The 23,625-nt window shown below is 42.8% G+C and overlaps 1 protein-coding gene across 2 annotated transcripts in view; it reads right to left on the minus strand.

Annotated features, from left to right (window-relative positions):
• MAF (MAF bZIP transcription factor) overlaps positions 1-23,625 on the minus strand; it is a 185,825-nt gene that overhangs the window by 119,939 nt on the left and 42,261 nt on the right. The window contains exon 3 of one of the 2 annotated variants that reach the window (XM_038148406.1): positions 2,933-4,055. The exons of the other annotated variant lie outside the window; for it this stretch is intronic. The gene's annotated coding sequence lies outside the window, so the exon portion shown is untranslated. Of the gene's footprint in view, positions 1-2,932; positions 4,056-23,625 lie in introns of those variants that run through there. 2 annotated transcript variants of the gene reach the window in all.

Consider the following 23,625-nt stretch of genomic DNA (forward strand, 5'->3'; position numbering starts at 1 on the left):
TGAGATATTGTGATGTGATCTCCTGTCCCTGGAGATGCTCTCAGAAATTAGATTATTACATGAGCATGGCTTTTATAAAAGTGAGCAAACATTGTAATAAATGAACTCAAGGTGTGAGAAAATCAAGATTAGATTCTTCACATTTGGCTGGGGGATTTTTTTCACTTACTTATGCTCTGTGATAAAGCTTAGATACTTTAATTAACTTGCTTTAAAATTGACTTATTGAATATGTTTGGAAGATACATTTTTGTTTTACTCTGTAAAACATACAAATAGGAATGTTTATACAGAAAATGACCCTGTGGAAATTTTATACTTCCACCCTAAAGACAGAAGACTTTTTTCAGCATTGTTTTCACATGTACTTTTGGTGATTCTGGCATTGGAAACTTCATTTCTTGCAGCGGGGGTCATTGTCTGCTGAGACCCTCATGGGACCTGACACTGAAAACAGGGGTCTGATTTCTCTGATTTTCATGTAGTGGTCAACAGAAAGTATCTAAGATGGAAGTTAAAATTTTCCTTTCAGCTACAGGTCCATTGTTAATCTTCATTGGATCTCCAGCTCTGGACGAGCCAGGATCTGGCCCTTAAATGCTTACACACAGCTCCTCCCTCACCCAGGACTTGTCACACAATTTCAAGAGCACAATTTCCCGATGAATCACTCCTCTCTGTTCCTTACACCTCACTTTTATTTTTATTACTTTCTGGGAGCATGATTGTTTTACAGCCTTTCAATCATCAGCCTCTTCTGAGGGTTCCAAATGTTTAAGCAGTTTCAAACCCACGTGGTTTTAGCACTCAGCTCTCAGAGCTGTTTTTCCACACAGTGCTGTGGGACCCCCGTGCAAAGACATCATGGATGGCTCCCAAATCCCACCTGCATGGATGGCTGCTCTCCACCTCTCTCCATGCCTGCATGGCTCAAGAGCAGCTCAGACAGGACTTTAAACAGGGATTCATGGCCCATTGAAGAAGGTTGCACCAGAGTTTGTCAGCCTGTGGTGAAATCTTCACTCCTCCGGCTGGGATGCTCACTGGGAGAAGAATTTCTCTCTGAAAGTCCCAACAATCTCTGCAATGTTGGAAAAAATCTTTATGGGGGAGTGATCCCTTCTGGTGCTTTTCAAAGCCTGCTCTTCAGAGTAGCAGATATATTTATATTGGAGGTTGGTTGCTAAGTACAGTAACTACTCCACAGGAGCCAGGCACAACAAACCAGCTCCTCAGGTTTGATGCTGTGCTTGAGCACAGCTCCACGAGTGTGGATGGCTCCACAGCTCAATAAGTGTGACAAAACATGAATCCTGAGTAGGGAATTATTTAAGGTAGCTGTGGCATCTGAGGGTTTGTGCAGTGAAGATGTTCTGCAGGAGCTGGTCTCTCCCAGAAGTAATGAATAGACTGATGAGTTTTATCAGGGAAGGGAACCATTCTTGATGTCTGCTGGTACAGGTTAGAACACTGGGTATGTCTTTGGTGACATAATAGATAATGAGTCATGGAATAATGAGTCATGGCCTAATCAAAGGGGAAAAGGCCATGTCTTACCTGGTGTGGCCCCATATTGTAGATTTACTACACTTATGCAATGTGAGCACTCCAGAAACTTGTGTCAGAACCAAATCCTAGAATTTGTCTGGTTCTGGGATTTTGTGCTACATCTAGGAGCTTGTTTCAGCATAGCTTTCTGGGGGATGAAGCTAATGTATTCTGTCTCATCCATTCCTCCTAAAACATCAGTGAAAGAGAAGCAGATATGTTTCATCTTCCTCCACTTCCAGCTGAAATTTTCATTTGGGAAAGAAACAGGCTGAATAGAAAAAATATGAGCTAAAGCTGAGAGATCTGAGTGGCTGTGACTGTTTGTAACTTAGTGAGCTGGTCTTTGAGAAGTACTCTGTCCACTAGCTGGATGCCAATTGCCAAGAGATGCTATCAGTTGATTAAAACACAGCCTGCCAGCTTCCTCCTTGATAAAACTAAGTACAATCTGATTGGGAATTCTCAAATCCATTACAGAATGGCTAGTCCATCACTTAAATCAGCATACACCATTTCCCCATGAATCATCAACATACTTTGGTAATATATTTGCAGCAGCTAAACCCTGACAAAAACACTGACAGATTGTCAAAAAAGGTCCCTGAGCTCCGGATCCTGGGGGTGGGAAATGGCAGGACCGAGAGGGTTTCCTGTTGTTCCCTGCTCAGCTGGGTGAAGGTCATTTCCTCTCCTCTCTCACGCAGAAGAAGCTGAACCCTCAACCTTTGAAGGTGTGTCTGTGAGCTCCCAGAAACAACAGCCAGTCCACGCAAGGAGCCCTCTCCTGCAGGGCCATGCTGACAAGGCTCACGCCCCAAAGAGGAGTGCAGGTTGCTACATTTGCCTCCTGGCAGGTAAATAAATTAATCCCAGGCTGCAGAGGAGAAAAAACCATCAGGAACTATTACAAATCAGTATTACACTTTATTTCTTCTGCACGCTGTAACACAGAAAAAACAAAAATAAAACCACCAAAACCCCAGGGCTGCAGAGCCAGGCCATCATTCCTGCAGAGGAAGGAAGGGGCATGCTGCCAACCCATTAAAGATAATCCACTAGCAAGCTGGAGTGTTTAAAAAATGCCCTCTTTTGTTGGCTTTTTGGAGGGTTTTGTATCTGCTGAGTTGGAGGTGGGTGCCTGGCCCCAGGTACACAACAGTGTTTGGACATCAGCTGCAATGTATCCTTGATCATCCCAATGTGATAGATGGAATTGTGATTCAAGGAATTGCTGTGGGACCCTTGCTAGCTAAATAACACTGAAATACCAGAGGAACGAGTCAACCCCAGTAAAACCATAAAATCTTCATTGCTTAACAGAAATAAGACCTTAAGAGGAGAACAAACTGATGTAAAATCTGAAGAAAGTGAGCAAATGCAATAAAATTTGGAGGCCATTTATTACTTATCAGGTAAACAGCAGATTATAATGAAATAATGAAGCCAGAAAGATAAGTCCTAATCATAGGAATTCTCAGATAATGCCTTGATAGGTGCTGTTATCCTCCAACTCCACCACTTCTCATCCATGTCCTTTTGCATTCTCTCTCCATGTCCCTCCCTTGATTCTCATTCCACATCTTTTTTTGTGTTATAATGAAACATTGTAACATCTACTTGTGAAATGGATGGATAATACAACACTTTCTTGTAAAATGTCAATACATTATCTGGCGTAAAGTCAGTGTAACTCCATCTCTGGTCTCAATACATTTTATTTACAAGAAAATGCATAAGCATAAGCATAATGCATAAGCAGAAGACAAATATCTACTGTTTGCACAGTTTCAAAAACATAAACTATAACATAAGAGGTTGTTTGTGCTCTCCCTTAAACTGCTGGGAGTCAGGGATGTCTCTCCAGAGCTGAGACTGACTTGGAATAGGTGAAGTAAAGCAGAGATTCACAGGCACAGTTTCCTCATTTAAATTAAAGTGAGAGGACAAAGAGGCTCCCAAAATTCTATCCTTGTGGTTCAAATTTAAATATATGTTTTTAAAGCTGGCCAAGCAACTGAAATTAAACCTCATGTAATTAAGTTCCAGTAATTTGAGCAGAAAGTAGTCCTGGGAAAGTTAGCAGGCTGGAAACATTATGGTGAAGAAGATATATTGGATTTTGTTGTGCCATTCCTATCACATCAGAAGTCCATACAGAGGAAATTTAGGGTAAGTCAAGAGTTTTCAGTCTCTGGTGTGCAGACCCCAAAGGTCCATGGACCAAACTGCACCAGCAGCTGGTTGGGTGGTGTGTTACCACCTGAAGTTTTCAGTCTCTTCAAGTTTTCTGTTTTCCGTGACACTGTCCCAAAGTCTCCATCCTGAGGGGTGCTGCTGCCTTCTTCTCAAACTCACGTGGCTTTGCTCTCTGCTCCTTACACCCACCAGCAGTCCTGGCTTACCTCCTGCTGCTGCAGAAACTTTTGGCCTCCTCATGGTGCAGATCTATAAGCAGCGTGATCTCCTCTGCATCCAGGCATCACCACTCCGGGTCTTCTGGGAGACTAAGGTTGGAAATTGGAAAAGGGATCACAAAAAGTGATAAAAGTAGAAGTAAAAAAGATCAGCAGCAAGGAGGTACAGCTACAGAAGACCAGGCAGTTACTAAAGGAAAAGGAAAATGAGTCAGGAGAAGCCTTGGTGGAAGAAAGAGAAGTAGTGGTTCAAGAGCTGCCAGTCACTAGCAAAAATGGTGCCACATAAAGCAGATGACCCTCCCTGAAGCACAAGCCCCACTCCAGGCTGGTACTGGAGCTCTGGGAAGTTTGACATCCTTCCTCTTTCAAAGCAGGGTGACAGAAACCCTGAAGAACTTTGTGGTGCTGTGGCTGCCCCTTGGATCAGAGCAGCGTGTCCCACCAAGCCCTGTCTTGCTTTTGGAGAGAACTCCCCACTGGCTCTTCTCTGGAAGGAATATGTGAGCATTGAAGCTGTTCTGCAGCTGGACCAGTGCCCAACAAATGGAGAGAGCCAGGACATACTGCAAAACCACCCCAAAGGGAGACACAAGTGTAGACAGAGTTGAAGCATAACCCAAGAGAAACAAGGCTACTGTCAGTTGCCTTAAATTCACTCAATATACCTGGGGGTAAACTGTTGGGGATTTAGAACTTAAAAACTTTGAAAACAGGGTTGTTTTTTTTACATGCTGCTATTTTAGGTCATATTGTACCTTCAGCATTTGCACACACTTCAGCCAACAACAGTGTGATCTGTATTTAACAAACACAGTGTGCCCAATGATGACTGAATTACTCAGGAGGAACTACAATTGATAAGACAATGATTTATGGACCTATTGTTTTCAAGGTTCTTGTAAATAATCCTAATTGGTGTTAATCATCCACCCTCTGCTTTGTGTTATCACCAAGCAAAGTACACTTCCTAAAGAAGCTATTTAGGGCCATAATCCTTCTGAAAGGCAAGACAGCTATTGACTTCCACAGGACCTGCATTGAGGTGCTCAACCAGGGAAAACAACTCTGGAATATGAGCAAAACACATCACACTGTCCTTCCATGCTTGCAATGAAATTTTCCAATAAACTCCCCTTAAGTTCAGCGTATCCCAGTAATCCCTTCCACCTGGGCTTCATGCAGTGGCTCTCCAGCCTTTCTCCCAGCTCAGAAGTGCACCACACAGGAGGTTCATTTGCTGATATTTATTTACTGCCAGTGTGCAGCTCCTGCCTGCATCCCTTGGCATGGGCTGGCTGTGTCAAACCTGACAAAGGCTGCTTTGGAAGAGCAGACACCTGCACCAGGACCTGGTGTTTTTCTGTCTCTGATTTTATTGCTGTACCTGAAAAAGTGCTTTGATCTTTTGGTGCTCCACTGTTTGTCACTCCATGCCCTTGTCACGAGGGAGCCGTGGCACTCGGGACCCCCTTCCCTTCTGGTTTTAGGTGTAAGGTTTGGTGGGCTCAGTTCTAGCATACAGATGAGCTTGCTTGACTTTAACAGGTCTGCACTTTAAATAACACTTAAATAGCATTCTAAAGGGTGCAGTCACACACTGCTTGCTTATGGAAACTACAAGGAAACCAGACAGCTTTTCAATTTGTGTATCAAAGAGAAGGAGATTTACACATAAAAGGGTGAATTATTTTGATTTGTAGTTTTCAAGCCACTATACATTCTCCAACATAAGTGCTCCCTTGTCTCTGCTTTCTGATAGTTCATATCAGGTTCAGTGGCCTAGATTTTCAAAAGTGGTAATTTTGGAGGCCAATATTCCTCAGTGCCAACTCAAGGTGCCTTAAAGAGACCAGATATTGTTAAGATACTCTTTGGCAAATAGGGCCATTTTAGCACCTCTCAAACTTGACACCACAAAGTGACAGTGTGAACAATCCTCAGGGGTGGGTTGGTTGGAGGAATAAAGCTTTCCCCCACCACACCATCCCTTCCACTGACACTGGTCCTCACAGCATCATACCCCCACCACCATTAAAGATTCCTGCAGAGTCAACATCACCAGTCCTTTTTGACATTCTCAACCACCAAACATCCTAAATAACCTGCAAAAAGAGCTCGTTTCCTCAGCTATTTCATCTTTTAAGTAGCTGTAAGAGAAAAGTCTTCTAAGGCATGAGGCTGGATAGCCAAAATCTACCTATATGGTATTTGAGGGAGAGGAGGGGAGAAACCCTATCCCATTATCTGCATTATCCTGTTACCCTTGGATGTCTTCCATGTACTTGGAAAAGCAATGCCCCATTCTTGAGGCTTCACATTGCAGCCACTGCCTTTTTGGCAGAAGAAGGGTGGATGTGGCTCCCTTCAAAGTCAATCAATGTCACATCTTTAATCAATCTAGAAGGTCACCACCGCACTTCCATCAAAAAAAGTTGGGAACAATTCTCGCTGAGTCCTGATTGTTTGTGGGGAACTCAGGTTGCAGTGGGTGTTAGAAAAAGTGTTTTCTGGCCCTTACCTCAGCACATCTTCTATTCCTCGGCTCTTTGTAAGAGTTTAAGATCAAATGAGAATTGTACCCGGGACTCTGAGATACAATGGTGCAGGCGGATGTGCAGTGAAACCTCCACACACACTAAAGTGACTTAGCTTTGTGTTTCTTTATGGCTGTGAACACATCCAGCTTTGCTGTGAGGTTCAGAAAGCTTAGGGAGCTTTTGTGTGAAGGCAGGTCACATTTTGAGCAAGCTTACAGTGATTTTGAGTTTCACATTACAATCACCTACGGAATGCTGTTGTTCATCTGGGATGTCTGTGAGTGGTCACAAAACAGAAATCTATTGTGTTTCAGGGAGCTGTGACTAGGAGGGAGGATTGTGGCAAGGCATGTGTCAAGAACACTCAAACTTCAAGTCACGACCCCTTACACAAACCCACCCATCAATTCAAAACACTGAATCTGTTAAGCCAGAAAATTCTTCCTCCGAGCTGGAGTAATTTCATTTCCATCCTGGTACAATTGGAGCAGGATCCAAAGCCCAGTAAAGTCAAGGGTAGAATTTCCATTGATTTCTGAGGAGCCTGGATCAGATCCTAGATCACATTGTCACTGCAGCAAAACCCAGCTGTGTTGCAGTGTACCCACCTGCTCTCACAAAGTCTCAGCTCTGGCCCTTCAAATCCACTGCAGGTACAATCTAGGTTATTCCAGCATTTACTTGGTGCAAGGCTAAATAAATAATGTTTTATCAAAATCAGCAATACTGCTCCTCGTTAGTAAATTAGGCTAACTAATGCACACCTTTTATTAGGACAATTTGTCTCCTTAAGTCAAAACCAAGTGTCAAAATCCCTATTCTGTCAATCAGTCCGGTGCCCTCCTGCACCAGCTGTGAACTAGGGCTGGCTAAAGACGTACAGGAGAAGTGAATGAAGACCTTACAATGTTTTTTAATGAGGTACTTAGGCTTCTTTTACAATAATTCAACAAAATCTGGCTAGGTAAGGGATCAACAGCTTTTATGTACACAAGAAAGAAAGAAGGGAAGAAGAAAAGCAAAGAGAAAGGCAGGCGAGAAGGGAGGAAGGAAGAAAGGATGGAAGGCCCTCTGTTTCATTTATTAATACTTCCTATTGACAAGTCACAAAACCATAAAAACACAAAAACCTTCTTTAAGCCTGCTCTCAACAAAATCACCCACCTACAAATTAAAATCCCCTCCAGACATTGCTGAAATTACTTTCTTAGGCAGTTCTGTAGTGTAAATTGTTCTGCACACTAAGAAATTATTTCAAAAATAAGATGCAGAGATTTTTTCCTTGTGTGCAAATCAAACCCGAGGTCTATATCTGAGAGGAATTTCTGGGAAGAACAAATAATCGTCCGCAGCCAGTACTAGAATAGGTGCCCTAAACAAACCTCCAGAAGGAGCATAATGAGGCAATGATTTATGGTGTGCTATGCAAGTCTCATTGCTGTGAGTGTGTTGTAAGAAGCAGAGAAAGGGAGAGGCAGTAATCATGCAGCCTCCTCCTCCTCCTCCTCGTGTGTTTCTGGATATTACCTGCTCAGGATATGAGTGTGAGACAGGGCTGCAGCCTCCCTGAGCTGCAGGATTGGCAAGTGATCTTTGTGCTGCAACATCTTGTCTCGTATTTATGGCACCATCTCCCATTGCCTAAAAAAAAAAAATTTAAAAATCTGCATAGGGATATTCTGAAAGTTTGCACAACTATAAAATGTCATTTGTGTTGGATGTTTTATTGCTAGGTGTGTACCAAAAAAGATTTTCAGGAATGTTGCCATCAGCAGGTAGAATCCTGGATATTTCAGAATGAAGGGTAAAACTTCCCTTGCCTGCAAAAGGGGCAGCATTTTACCTGTGAATTAGGGACTAAATACAGACAATTAATTCTGCCCACAGAAATATTTGTAAGAAATCTTGGTCCTGAAGTATTAGAATCAATTAAATGAAGAGCCGAAATATGCAATGTAACCGGCATTGCACCAATCAATACAAATCAACATGAGCCTGACCCTGTATGTGTTGTATTTGCAATTAGCTGGGATTTTTTTACAATTTAAAATTCATTTGGGTTCTTGTACCGACTGACAGGTTGCTTGCACTTACGCCAACATTCCTCCAAATTTCTCCAATTTAGATACAAAAAAAAAAAATCCCCACAACTAAGAATTAGTTTTCAAATGTCTCTGGTAAGTTATTTATCGTAAATAAACATGGAAAAGATTACCTGCAGACTACTCGTGCTCAACTCCCCCCCTAGCTCCCCCCGCCCCAAAAGGCTAAATCAGTGAAATAAATTAATTGTTATGAATTATTCAGCTCTACCTGTGGCAATGAAAAATAGCAAGAGCATTAGGATTCTTCTTTGTGTACTAAGCCTCTAATTTATAGAGAATGCATATTAATAAAACACCGGATATTCATCAATATTCAAGTCACTGGCTGCCTGACTATTTAATCTAAAATTATCAGCCAGCTCAAAACTCTTACTAGTTAATCATGTAATCTAAGCCATTCTGATATTGATGGTTAACATTAATTGCCCTACTGCCATTTATAAAAACCTCTCCTACATCTTCCCTTTGCCTGGCAGAGAACCTTTGACACGTTTAACTTTTCAAACAAGCTGGAGTAGGTCAGCTCATCCAGCCTGTTCTCCAGCCCAAAATGTTTGTTTGCTTCATTCTCATGAAAGGGATATTGTCTCCTGTTGTGGTTTTGCTTTTGAACATAAACAGTAAAAACTGTCCTTCATTATTAGGATCTTTGATACCTTCCCCTCCTGCTGCAGATGTTCTGCAGGTGGAGAGGATAACCAGCTTGATTTTGTTGCCTGCACAGATTGTGTCATCCTTTACAATGGAAACAAAAGTGTTCAGATCAGGAAGGCCAAAACATTCTCATCTGCCAGCCACGTACTCTACAAAAAGCCACCAACCACAGACTTCCTCCCCCAAACCTGACTTCACACTCCAAAGGGGATGGCTGGCAAAGAGCAGTGACACCTTCAGACATTGCCAGCTTCTGCTGCATGACCTGCTCTGCACAAATCAGGTTGAAATGTAAGAACTGGGGGGAAATTCCCATGTGATAAAAGTTAGCCAAAGTTTAGGCTCAAACTGCCAAATTTATCGTACCAGTAAGAAGTGCCGATGAAGGGGATGGCAGTGACATCTTCCTAAAGCAATGTACCTGAGCTGGTCTTGGTACTTATCATCTTAAATTTTTTCTGTTCTTCTTTTTTATTTTTATTAGCTTAATCGAATTAAAGTTAAGAAAATACAGAAAAAAAACTAAAATTCCACAAGCAAACAGAAACCTTTCAGTTATTCTAACCAAAAAGTTAGGATCCTGGAAGTTAACTGCAAATCAGCAAACCTGCAAAGAACTCGGTGTAGCAGAAACTTCATTCTACAAATATACAGAGTCATGTAAGTGCTACTGTATAATTAGAAAAAGATTTTTCGAAACAACACTCTTACCCCTTTCAAATGACACCCTTGGGTCATTTAAACTGAAATTTAGGTATCATGGAAAAATTTTGCAAAAAATGGGGTTTTTTTTGAGTAAATAATTGTTTTCTCTATAATACAGTAATTCTCTGGATTGAGAGAAATTCCTTGCATTTTATGATTTTGCCCCTCTGGAATCCAGGAACTACCACGAAGTTAACCAGTGTATGTTCCTATGAAGTGAGGGCTGCTGAGCAATCCTGGTCAGATAAGACACACGATGTTGCTTCGACTACTCCGCAGCAAAATCACCCTCGTGGCCTTGAGGCTTATGTAAGGGACCCCACCACCCATCCCAGCCGTGTCAATAAGAACTTGAACCTGGACGTGTGCAGAAGGCAAACACTCCGCGTGCAATAGCAGCGCCTCCCAGCCCGTTTCAAAATTCCAGTCAATATTTGCGGAGGATGTTTCGCAGCCCTCGCGCAGGTCCCGGCGGCCGTGAGCTCCGAGCTGCTGAGAGGGAACGACGTGCTGACAGCAAGGAGAAAATGATGACTGCACGGTGAAACACGGCCTCAGAACAAGCAAGGACTAAATAAACTCTCAGCATACCTTGGTAATTCTTTGTGGCACAAAAAGTGGCTCGGGCCTTGTCTGAACTGGGCTTTTACCTAAGTTGGAAACCCATGTTTAAATTAAATTTAAAGATCATTCTTCTTAAAAGCACTTCTACAATGCTTTGGCTGGACAGTGTATTTTTCTAACCAATGTTTACATAGTTTGACCCATTTTCACTTCTTTGCTTTAGCTGAAACTATTAATTAAGCTATTTAAAAATTAAATTGAGTATATGCCTGCTTTGGACTGGATCTCAGGCTTCATTTAATTGTTGGTTCTTGTCCTGAGTTTGGCTGTGAGGGTGTGTGAAGCTGTCTCCATTTGGAAATGAACACAAAATTACAAATATATTTCATACAGACTATGAGATTGAGTAAAATACTGAAGACATGCCCTGCTTTAATTGTTTTAATTGTTTGGGATATATCCCCATGATATTGAAAAATTACATCTGCAAGAAGCATGATGACATGAGTCCAGTGTAGCTCACTGTGGAAAACTGTGCAATTTTAAATGGCTGAGCTTGTGTTAGAGATATAAACCAAAGTTCAAATTTTGTGAGCACAAAACCAGTCACACGTCACATTTCGTGTGATTTATATGCCACAATCATGCTGGATTTTTGAGTGGAAAAGATGCCTAGAAATTAATGAAAAAGGGTCATCTCTATTTTTCTATTTGCAACTATAATAATTCAGGGCTTTTTCTCATAGAGGGGCCAACGTGCAAACTGAAGTCTGATTTAGATTTTCCCATTGAATGGCTTTTCTGAACAGAAATCTCATGAAGACACACTGATTCTTTAAACTTCACTGTTGATGCTGAAATTATGCTGTGTGTCAAAATTACATCAAACAACTGCACTTATTTCCACCAGAAAAATTTGATTATTTCACTCTCATTTACATTACATTTTTTCTCCTCTATAATGCTGACTTGGTAATTCCCTTAGGTCTGGACACCTCCAAGTACACTTTTTCAGTAGAAAGAAAGCTTTCATTATATTTCATAATTTTTTTCCTCCTTGATTTGAATGTTATAATTGGGTTGGAGAGATATTTGTTGCTAACTTATGTTTTGCCAGGCTCCACGAGCAGCATCTTTTAATTTCTCTCTTTTCAATGAACCTTTTGACTTGATAAAAGTGGCTCTAAGGTATTTTTACAAAAGAGGCCAACAGACCCAGTTCATTTTAAACCCTTCTCTTTAAAGTATCTCATTTCCTTACCATTTCTTAATAGAGGCACTATCCTGCAATGTCATAAAGAATTCCGCTGTTGACTTCACTGGGACCAGGATCACTCTGTACTGTAATTAGTTCTATATTTCAAAATATTAGAGGTCATTTTCCTCCTTTTTTTTTTAATCTGAGAAAGGAAAACATTTGGAAAAAAAAAAGGCTTTCAAGTGTGACTGTCAGAAGAATACTAAAAATAAGTTGCAGGCATTCCAGTTGCTACAATTTATGTTTCTAATGAAATTTTCCTCTTCTCATTTACTGCAAATTTTTAATGTAAGCTTTTACAGCCATTGATTCAGTATCTTTAATCTTCCACCAATATTAGATAGAAATGGAACTAACTAGGGAAAATCTATCTGGTTATAAAGCACAGTGTCTATAAAGTTGTTCAGTTCATCCAAAACTGCTTTTTTTTTTTTTTTCCCAGCGGGTTGGATAGCATAAAATTATATTTTGAAATACTGTTAATACTATTCTGAGATTAATACACTGGTAATTAATAATAAGTTTAAAATATTATGATGCCTCTGGAGAAATCAAAGGATTCAGTGTCAATCACCCTGACTACCAGCACTGGGCAAGATCCCACAGCGCCAAGTTCTGGTTCTTTTAATTGCATTCAGCAGCAAAAGCTACTCCCTGAGACTGGTAGCAGGATTCAGCTCCAGCCCAGACCAGGGAGGGAGCACATAATTTCCACCTACTCATTTAGATGGGATCTGTCAGGGTTTGCATGAGCAAAAGCCTGGGAGCCAGTCTCACAGGGAGAAAATAGCTGAGCACCCACACCCCGGGTCATGGCCTCTCCGTCCTTCCCTGTGCCGAGGGCTTGCCGCAGGCTCTGCCAGCACCACACTCCCTGTTTGCAAAGAGGGCTGTGCTGCTTCACTGGGAGCTGTCAGGCTCCATCCCCTGCCCCAAGCTCCTCTCCCCAGCCCCATAAACACCCCGGAGCAGACACCCTTCGTCCACACGGTCTATTTATAAAACCCCACTTCCAACATGTTTCGGCTGGAGTAGGTCAGCTCCACGGCTCCAATTATGGCAGCCAAGCTGTGTAGCAGGAAGGTGCAGCACCCGAAGAAATGGTTCAGGGCCAGTAACAACTTGACCCCAAGCAGCCCCAGCAGAGCTGCATGTCTGACCATGCCCTTCGAGCGGGGCAAATATGTGCTTTTCCCTCATGACCATCATGTCAGTGCTAAAAATATAAAACACTTCGACCCTGCAAAGAGCTCGAGTGTGCCTTATGGACAGTCCCTTTAAAATCCACAGGTCTGTAAGGCAGAATGAAATCCCGCACCCACTGAAGTAAATGGAAAAACTCTCCTGCCCTGCAGGGTGCCAGGAGTTGCTTCCCAGGGCAGGAAAGTTAAGAACATGTGCAAGACTTTGGCAGGACAAGAGACCTATTTTTGGACACTGCTTATTCTAGGTATTTCTACCGTTCCCATTAACACTGTCCGAGAACACGTGGGAATCATTCATGCATTTGCTAATCTTGAAATGAGAAATGAAGGTTGCCCAAATTCCCTGGATGAGGAACAGCAGCAGAGGCGGGTCTGTCTGCTTGGGGGCTGCTCCTGCACATGGAGTCTAGCTGGGGCGTGGGTACACCAAGCAGCCCACAGCAGCAGGGCATGGGGATATAGACTCTGGACACCTCCTCCGCCATAACTGCCCATGTATTTACCTTTCCCACACCCTCTGCATGGGCAGTAACAAATGAGCCCCCTCAAACACCTGACAGTGTCTCTGCAGTTGCCACGCATGGACAGGCACTTCCACATCCCTGTGGGAAAGCAGTGTGTATTCCTGCTCTGCTGCTGACACCTGACCTGTGTGCTCCCCACTCCACTTACTTCTCATCATGCACATTTTCATGGTCGGGATGCACAGGAAGGTCCTACCAGGATACAACTGGTTAGTTCCTACATTCCCATGGCTTTATCCAGGAGTACATGCCAGTCTTCAGACAGAAATGTCTCTGCTGTTTCCAACAATGGTTTAAAGGGTTCCCTCTGCACTGTGGCCAGTGTGGTCTAGAGCAATGAGGAGGTGAGTACCCCAGATGGCCCTGGCTTGGCACACAAAGCACACCAGACATGCACAGCCATCCTCACCACGTCCTCTGGGCACAAGGGAGACTTAGGGGCTACATGCACATGCACGTGCATCTTTTCTTCTCCATCTACTCTATATCTGGCACAGGGAAGGGGTGTGATCTCCTGACAGTGTGAGAAAAAGTCTCTATTTATTCTGTCTGGAAGGGCGTTGTGTGCAGTGAGAGCATCTCAGCTCACGTGTGTGCTCACAGGAGACATCATCTGGGGTGCTGACAGAGGAGCCCTGGTGCATCTCCTGGGGGTTTACCTGCAGATCACAGCCAGCAGAAGGAGAAATTACTTCAAATCTACCCTGCCCTCTTCCAGCACCCTAATACTGTCCAGAAGAGCCAGTGCTGAGTTTCAGTGGGCTGGAGGTGTGGGCACAGGCTCCCTTCTGCTGACTCGACTGAGCCCCAGGGCCCCTCAGGGCTGGCGGTGACGGGGGCACTTCTGTCAGCACTCTGCGGAAACAAGTTAATTGACATATGCTAACACACTGTTAAACATAACACTGTCGTGTTTAAAAATATACTAGCTGGTTGGATCAAATGCATTTTAAAACATGCTGCTTTTTTTTTTTTTTCTGAAAAGGATGAGGTTTTGGTTAACATGTGCTAGTAAAAACATTTTTGAACATGGTTGAGATGCAGGAGATGTAAGAGCAAGAGCAAGTGTCCTTGGGCTGAGTATAGTCTGCAGGGAAAGTTAACTTAAAAAACAGGTTTTCCCTGATAATGTTAATTTGTTTACATTGTCCAGTTCACAGGATTTCAACATGAACATGCAGCAAAACGTCTGTGTGAAGCATAATACCCATGTAATCCATCCGCAGCGTTTGTAAATTCAGCCCTCAGGCACCACCGCAATAAACACCATAATCGTGTAATACGATAATAACAACTCCCCAAAAGCATTACAACCCTTCCTGTCAATACAGGTATCTCTTTAATGACATGCTAAAACTGAAACCAGAATTAAAATCAAGATGTTGTTTTTTCTTTAGCTATAGTTGTAATATACATCCAGGGAGAGGTCTATTCCCTCTGACTGAAAGGAAGCCAGTTTCTGACTCTGTCCACTTTTCTTTCTGTAAATTGCTACTGCTGGAAAACACACAAACCATTCCTCTTTGCACGCTCTTCTGCTGCAGGCTGCTCTAGCACTCTTCAGCCCAAGGATTCTACAAAGCTAAAAGCTGCAATAGCTTTTTACTTCTAGTTTGAAGCCAAGATCCTCAGCCACACAATCACTTCCAGTGAAGCTCTTCACACCATCACAGGGCAGTGAGTGTGATTTTGGCTGGTGGATGAAATAGCAAGTGCAAGAGAACACTAAAAGACAAAAGACTTTCTTTCCATGCCAATGTACTGTGGGACAGCAAATGCAAAATGAAATAGCAAAATCTAGGTCAGTGAAAAGCTTATGGCATGAAGAAACAATAAGCAGAATTGCCTCTAAATATAACAAATACTTACTCAGGTTTTTACCAAAAGCATTGAGGGTTCTTTAAACAATAATGCTGGGGCCTGATTTTTAAATCTGCATGTTCAAATATCATGGTGCAAAATGAAGTCAAGATTCAAAAAATGAAACCATAGATCAAATGCCTGGCAATGAAGGTACACAAATATATCCTGTGATTGTCCATCATCTGTGCCCAAGTCAGTGCAATTGTAGAGCTGTACGAGAGGTTCTCAATCAGGCTTTGGGGATAAAGTGCAGAGCTGAGACCCATCTCTGGGCTGAAATCACAGGGGCTACAGAGAATTTGCATGGATACTGCTCAGAGATGACATTTCTGTTAGAATAAGTCAGGGTGTTTTGAGGTTTTCATTGCATTTTATGTGCAGGGTTCAAAGCACAGGAGAAATTAAGACAAAGATGCCCATGGAGATGAAAGGAGACTGCGGGGCACTTAAAAGCAAACCTGTCATTACAGAGATGCCTGGGCCAGTGTGTCCCCAGCTCCAAGCACTACTGCCACATGTAATGGCAACCTCTGTGCTCAGGAATGTCTTATCCTGGGACTCCAGGGATGGGCATTTCACCAGAGAGTTGGGGCCAAGATGACCCTGGTCATTTGAGTTTGGACTCGATAGCGTGAGAGTTCTTTTTCAACCCAAATGATTCTGGTGTTCTGTGTGCTGCAGCCCAATACCTTGGCCCTGTAGATCTGTGATATGTGGAATGGGAAGGAAGACTGAGGCTGGAGCTTAGAGAAGGTTGAACACATTCTCTCAGCACTAGCTGCTACCAGAAAGAGAAAGGAGAAAAAAGAAAGGAAGCAATTGAGGCTGAACACTTATTCCAGGCTCCTGCCCTTACCACACTGTGCGTGAGAGATCTGAGGGCTGTCCTGCCTCTGCCCTGGGGCAAATGCTCCTGGTGAGAGGATCTGGTGAAAATTTGTAAAGTCCTCTGGCTATGCTATTCTCCAGAGGAGATGATATAATAAGATTTTTTAAAAGAGCAAGCAAGAAAAAAGCCTGCAAGCTTATGAACTTCCTTGATCTGAAGCTCCACAAATTCTTTCCATGGTTTTGGTACAGCACCTTATGTGCAGGGTGGAAGGGGAAGCTATTGAGTGTTGAATTACAGAGGGGAAAAACATCTCAAATTCCTTACTATTTATACTCACAACTTTCCCAAATCATTATACACAAATCTCCTAGCCTCAGCTGAACTGCTCACGGGTTACAGGGCCAAGAAAGAGGTGGAGCCTTCATGGCTCACTCTAAGCCCTTCAGAAACTTGAAGTTCCTAAAAAAAATGAAAGCAATGAAAGTTACCATGCCAGGCAGAGAAAATTCAACCTCTACAGCGCCTCACAAGAACAGAAATAATATACAAGACAGTAGGAGGTTGCTTTCATAACAGGGAGCATAGGTTGCTTATTTGCGAGAAGTTTTCTGGGACTACCTTCATTGTTAAGCTGAGGCTGACACTGGGTACAGAGAGACAGAAATTTGACAAAAGCATTGAGCGATTGGGGGTATTTGAGAATAAAATCTATTCTGGTAGTCCAGACACTAGGCTGGGACTTGTTAAGTTGTGAACTTGTTAAATTCCGACTCCACCAACGGCTTCCTGCATGACAAGAAACCAAGAGCCTATTTCTGCTGGTACAAATTCTCCTTGACTTTCAGAGACACCACGGCCTTCATGTGGGAGCTCTTCACCCGTAAAGCTGTTTGAGGATCTGCTTCCCCTCCTGCACATGAGTGCCACCAAACACCCCTGTGATGTTTCAGCAAAGCAGGGGGCAGAGAGGGGCTTTAACCTCATAGGGCAGGTCCAGGTGCAAGCCCTGAGAGATTCATCTTTGCACAGTTCTTCTCCACCTCCTCACACAAGCCTGCTTTTGGGGTGGCATAGCCTTATTTGACTTTTTTTTAATTCCTTTTGCCACTCCCACAACAGGTGGATGGGGGAGAAGTGGATGGGTTTCAGATTTTAGTTTCCTTGTCATTATTTATGGTATTTCCTTGTTTTGCCGAAGTTTCATTAATTGTTTTTAGCCCAAACAGTGAATTAAATTAGGAACACCCAGTCCTACTTTTGTTTCTGGACTATTTTCACTTAATGGCTTTCAAGTTTAGCAAGTGCTCTTATTTTTGGATTTTCAACATTGAACAGGGCAATAGAGACATTAAAGTAAGAAATATGCTAATTGGACTATATAATAAATGTAAAAGTTATGAGAACTCTTTAATCACATGAGATTTGGAGGCTCCCACCTCTACCCTAATTAAAAATCTCAGTCCTATATGATTTAGCATGAGGCTCACCAATACTGCTCACAAGTACCACGTGCAAGAAAGAAGCACCCCATGGGGTCCTTCAGAGGGACAAATGGCATCTTCCATGAGCAATTTTAAGTTCCTAAACTGCAACCATTTTACAAGAAGGACCCAGGAGACTTCACCAACAGAAACAGAGACATGGACTCCAGGACTGTATGTGGGTACCTAGGAGGACACATGAGATCCTCAAGAGGAGAGAAAGGAAACATCCCATGGAGTGATTCAGTAGGGCAGTTTCTGTCCTCATATCTCTCTGAGGGAATTCCTGCAGGGTAATGCACAAGTCCTACAGTCCAAACTCTTCACAGATTATCTACTAACCAAAAAGTCTGCAGCCAAGAAGAGTGCTGATGGGAGTGGCCAGGGAGGTAGCTGCTCTCCCACCTTTTCCATGCAGGACGGATGGACCTGAGCTCACAGCTTTGCTGCCATGCACAAAGTGCCAATGGAGCCAGCGGGATTCAATGAAGTGTGCAGCCATTGAATTCTGTTGTGTTTATCCACACCCAAGTGCTTTTTAAACACGGACTGTTGAATTACCCAAAAAGCACCTTAGCCAACATGCTCTCAGATTTCCAACTGATAGCCCTTAAAAATAGAGTTTTGCCCCCATTAAACAAGCAATTATAACATTTCTAGAGGTCTGGAGGCTTTTGTGCTGAGCTTCGACCTACAGCAGTATTTCCCTGCTAGAAAAAAGCAGGCTGGAGTTGGTGACATAACACCAAATATACAGATGGGACCACACTATAATTAGCAAGGGAATGTCATTCCTGCCATCTTTGCTTCATTTGTAACTGTGCCTGTAAGCTCTGGGGAATGGTGTGCATTTCACACAGTCTGCACAAGAACGAGGATTGCCAACTGTCCCAGTTCTGGTGGGATACCCTTGGTCCTCTGACCCGAGGCTTGCAGAGATGCCAGCAGTGCTGCTGGAGAGTGGTGCCCCTTGCCAGGCCACTGTCATGACCCCTGGTCCCAGGGCAGAGGGGAGGGATTTCTCTGCATGGAATCAACAACTCAGCTCCCTCTAAAACACCTCCCAGCCAGAGGACCACTGCCCATTGCTCCTTGACAGGCTCCTTCACAAGGACCCAAAAACATCCTTTTGCCCATCACCAAGGCAAATGAGCAGCCTGAGCCTAACAAGAGAGGCCAATAACTCTGTTCCTCTCCACACTCAGACAACTCCCAGGAGGGAGAGGATTTATTCAGAGCAAATATGGGGATTTTCACTGGAGCTGTGCTTTTCAGCATCTAACCACTATTTTTAAATCTTTCTATTTGTTCCAGTAAAACACCAAATCAATGTTTAAGGTTTTACTGCTTACTTTAAACATTCTCAATAATGTTAAGTCCAGTTGTCTTTTGAACACTTTGTCATCCTCTGCAAGCACTTAGTTGAAAAACTTACTGTTGGCTTTGTGCTGTCTGTGCAGTCAGGTGAATTTGTTTGGTTTTTCACCAGGCTGCACAAACTGCTGAAATGAGCCAGGGGAGCAAACAAATCCATAACGTAACATGTTGCTTGTCTTACGCACAGAATTCAACTCAGCTTACTCGAGGAGGCCAATTCATCCTATTGAGTCCAAAGGGACCTTGCCTCTGAAGGTCTCAAAGCATGTTAGAAACATTAAGTTGTACAGATTTTTAACCTTAGGGATTTTAAACAGAACAGACACTTGTGATCATCTCATCAGAGTCTTCTTCATGACACATAAATAATTTCTCTGTGTATTTCTTGCACAAAAGCTGAATTTTGAGATAAAGTAGAGCACATTTTTCTGGTAAGGACTTTGGCCTTGATGAAAAACTTCAAATGATGCTCAAAGCACCACATACTTATGTAAGATTTCCTGATTTTTTTTTTTTTTTGGTCATGAATAGTCCATCACCAAACTCCTCCCACAGCGCCGCCATGTTAATTGTAGAGGTGGGTAAACTGAGGCACAGAAGAGTCAGGACTTCCCCAAGGTTACAGCAACATCCAAATGTGGTTTCCCACTGTTATTTTTACTGAGGTTCAGGGTTCCACTGAAAGGGCTGTCTGGTGTGAGCTGCCAGTCCCTGTTGTCACCTTCCCTCTGCCCCCCACCCGTGTCGTGTCACTGCTCCCTGCGCAGCCCCAGGTGAGGGAGGCACCCCAGTGCCCCCAGCACCCACCTGCACCCCCAGAGCCTCTGAGTCCTGCCCCGTTTGTGACAGAGGAATCAGGAAGCTCCTGCTGTGAGCTAGAGCCAGAGTCCAGGACACTGGAGACCTGGGGTCTGCTCACAGCTCTGCCACTGAATTTTTGCAGATCTGTAGGGAAATCACTTATTTCCCTGGGATTTCCCCATAAATTTGACAGAGTGCCTTGAGATTCCCCAAGGAAAGGCACTGTTCAAGTACAAAGCTTAATTATGATTGTTATAATATAGTCATGCCACTAATTCCCACTAAGAGCTGCAAATCGCTCCCATTCCGCTCCTCCATCCCCCATGCTTGTCAGTGCTGGTGGACAATTAATTCCTCAAAAAGGAATATATTAAACACATGTGAAATCTTTTTTATTCACAGGACATCTCTGAGCAGATTGCAGTTCTCTTCAAACATATTTGTGATTTGAATGCGTCAAGTGATGTATTTCCACATTTTTTTTAACAGCTTGACAGAAATTATTCAAAATTCAAGTTGTGACTGGCCAAATAAATCTTGCAACATCCTTCCTATGCCTGTGATCAACCAAATTCTTCTGTCATGTAGAAATTTAAAATTCATTTTCTACAAAGCTTGCATCGTTGTCTTTAGAAATCGTATTGAATGAGCTGCTTTCCCCCCCCACCCAGTTAAATTTAGTCATTTTGAAATCCACAGGAAGCAATCTCAGGAGGAGTTTAGAAGGCTGAGGTGAGTTCATTGAAAACCTCAAATGAATTAAAATACATTGAAAATACCTTGCATTTTTGCCCTGCAATAAACCCCAAGGCTGCCACAAGAAATGCATCAGCCTCTCCCAGCCAGGCTGAGCCCCAACTACTATGACTTTTCTTAAGCAAAGGGTTAATGAAACCCCTGCCACAAGGGTTAAAGGATAATTTCAGCTCTATGGCCATTGCTTAGGGAACATTTGAAGGGCAGTTCAATATCCCACCTACAAAAACCAACCCCTCTGCTGTCAGCCCAGCAACCTGAACAAGGAGCTCTGAGATCTATTTGTGTAATATTAGACCTGAAAAAAATTACAAGTTGTGATGAAATTAAAGACATCCAAATTTTTAGCCATTCTCTGCTGATAAAGGCTCTATTATTACCATTTACAAAGGGGAAACACAGCCAATTATAAGCTACTTCTGGCACATGCCAGGCCTCGAGTAGAAGATAAGCCAACACAGCAGAGCTTGCAGCTGGAAGCCCAGAAACGTGAAAATGAGCTGACTCATGGAAATATCCTCATATAAAATATCGGTTGGTTATTTTTCTCTGCCTCCTTTCTGTGTGTCTTAGGAATGATATATGAATTGCCTTATTTACTTTGTCCCATAAAACTTACATTTTTTTATTAATGTGCTGCCAGCTCCAAGAGCAGTCGGTGTGGGAGCAGATGGAGGGAGGGAAGCAGGGGGGAGAACTGCTCTTTTGGGGGCACAGCATGGGAAAGGTCCCCTGCAACACTGCAGGTCCAAAAGCACAATGGCCAATTTTCATTGAGCTTTGTCCTGCTCTCAGAAAGCAAACCAGCTCTTCATCTGCCCTGATTTCACCAAAACCAGGAGGCTGCCTGCACTGACATTACACTGGGGAGAATTCGTGTAAAATGAGGTTCCCAGAATTTATGCTCCTACCCCAAACCAAACTGGGAGCAAAAGTGATTTCCTCTGCTTTTGCCCAGCACTGCCCATCCCAAAGTCCAGCCCCAGCAGCAAGTGTGATGCCCAGCTCTTCCAGCCCTGCTGTTCCTCAGCAGGCAGGGGATGTGACTGGCCATGGGCTGCCATCAGCAGAGATAATGACTGAACTTACCTGCCTGGCACACCAATGTGGAACTTTTCCCTGTGCTCACCCCAATTTCCATCAGAAAATGTAACCTTTGAGATGTCTGTCCCCTTTCAAGCCCACTTAGAAAGCATTCACACGTTGTTAGGAGAGGCCTGGGTCCAGGTGGGTGGGTGGTGGGATGATATATGCCTCATTTCCTTAGGAAATGAGGTTAAACAACCCTGCCCTCCCCCGTTATACTGCACTATTGAATTAAGGATGGTGAATGCTCATTATGAATATAATTAAAAGCAACAGCCTCATCTAACAATCTATTTTTATCCGTTCCTCACCTAGACAAGCAGCAGAAGGAATTAAAATCTGAAGGGAAGAGCCACAGTCGGGTAGAGTTTTGCTCTCCACTGGATGTAACTGTGTTGAAACACAATTTAAGTTACACAACCTTCCTTAAAAACTACTGTCCAAAAAAGACGTGCTTTGGATGCTTTTTTTTTTTTCCTGGGAAACCCATGTATAACAACTGCAAGGGCACAGACTGGGGAGATATTTCCATTTTACGAGGGAAGAAGGCATGAGCTTTGCAGCATTTCTTGCACCAGCTGCCGGCCCCCATGGCGGCAGGGTAGGTAATTAAAAAGGACATCGTGTAACAGATAAATGCAGGATAGTAAGTAGTCATTACTTGATATATAGTATATCATCTATTATTAGAGGCTAATAATTCTCTAACCTATTCATGTTAGTCTTTTGTCTGAGGAGCTGGCTGCTTGGCACACTCTAAATTTTTCAACATAAAATTTACTCGATGTTACAACTCATATCTAATCCCAAATTTCTGTGCATTTCACTGCAGTATATCATGTAGCGAGGTAAAAGCTCAGCACTAAATCCTTTGCAAAAGGAAGAATGAGCCAACAAAACTCCATGTTTTCACTTTCCTGCCAGAAAAAAAAAAAATGGTACTTTGAATATTTTTCTTGGTTATAATTTTATTTCCTCCTTTAGAATGCTGCAATTCTAGACATGCTCAGCTGTACTTTACAGAGAACTCAATAATGCACTTTTTGCCTGATATTTTTATATTTGTGGAAATAACCTGCATCTTAAATACATTTCTACATACATTTAAATACATTTTTTAAAATGCATTCTAAAGGGAACCAAAGGAAGTGCTATTGTGTTTAATCACAAGGAGCAAAATCCTCAAGTCATGTAAATCACCATTTCACAATCTGCTCCGCAGTATCCTAATTTGGAAAGTGTATCACAGCAAACCAAGCTGAATTTATAAAGTATTCTTTACACATTCAAAACATTCATGTAACTTAAGAGTGTCAATCTCCATCAGCTGTCCTAGATCACTCCAAGAAATAGAAGTAGAATTTATTTATTTGGAACTTAATTTCATTTCTTCTAACTACAGATGCTTACTTTTCTTTTTCATTTTATTTTATTTCACTTTCTCTCACTTTAGTTCCTTCAACTTTCTTTTCCTTTCCTTTCCTTTACTTGCTTTTATTTTGTTTTCTTTTGCTTGATTTTATTTATTTTTTTTTCCTAAAGCCCAGTCGAAAAACTTAACTTATGCTATAAAAAAAGCCAAGCCACCCCAAAGTACCCAATTACAGCATCTCCAGAAGGTTTAGAAGCCAGAACAGCACTGATAAAAAAAGCCACATGGGACGAAGCAATAACGCTGCACTCGCCCGCAGGATCTCTGCTGATGAGCAGCTCTACAAGGACTCCACTGATAAGGGCTCACAGCAAGAAACTCTAGTAGCTGCACCAAAAATGACACCAGATCTCTGCTCCTGTCTTCCAAATTGTTTTCCAGCGCAGCTCTCTCCTGGGAGACGGAAAACACTTGCTGCGGGTTATCGAAACCTCACACTTTCTGTTTACCTGGCCCTGCCACCAGCCAAGAGCTGGA

The sequence above is a fragment of the Motacilla alba genome, chromosome 11 (genome assembly GCF_015832195.1).
Source record: "Motacilla alba alba isolate MOTALB_02 chromosome 11, Motacilla_alba_V1.0_pri, whole genome shotgun sequence".
Taxonomy (NCBI): Eukaryota; Metazoa; Chordata; class Aves; order Passeriformes; family Motacillidae; genus Motacilla; species Motacilla alba.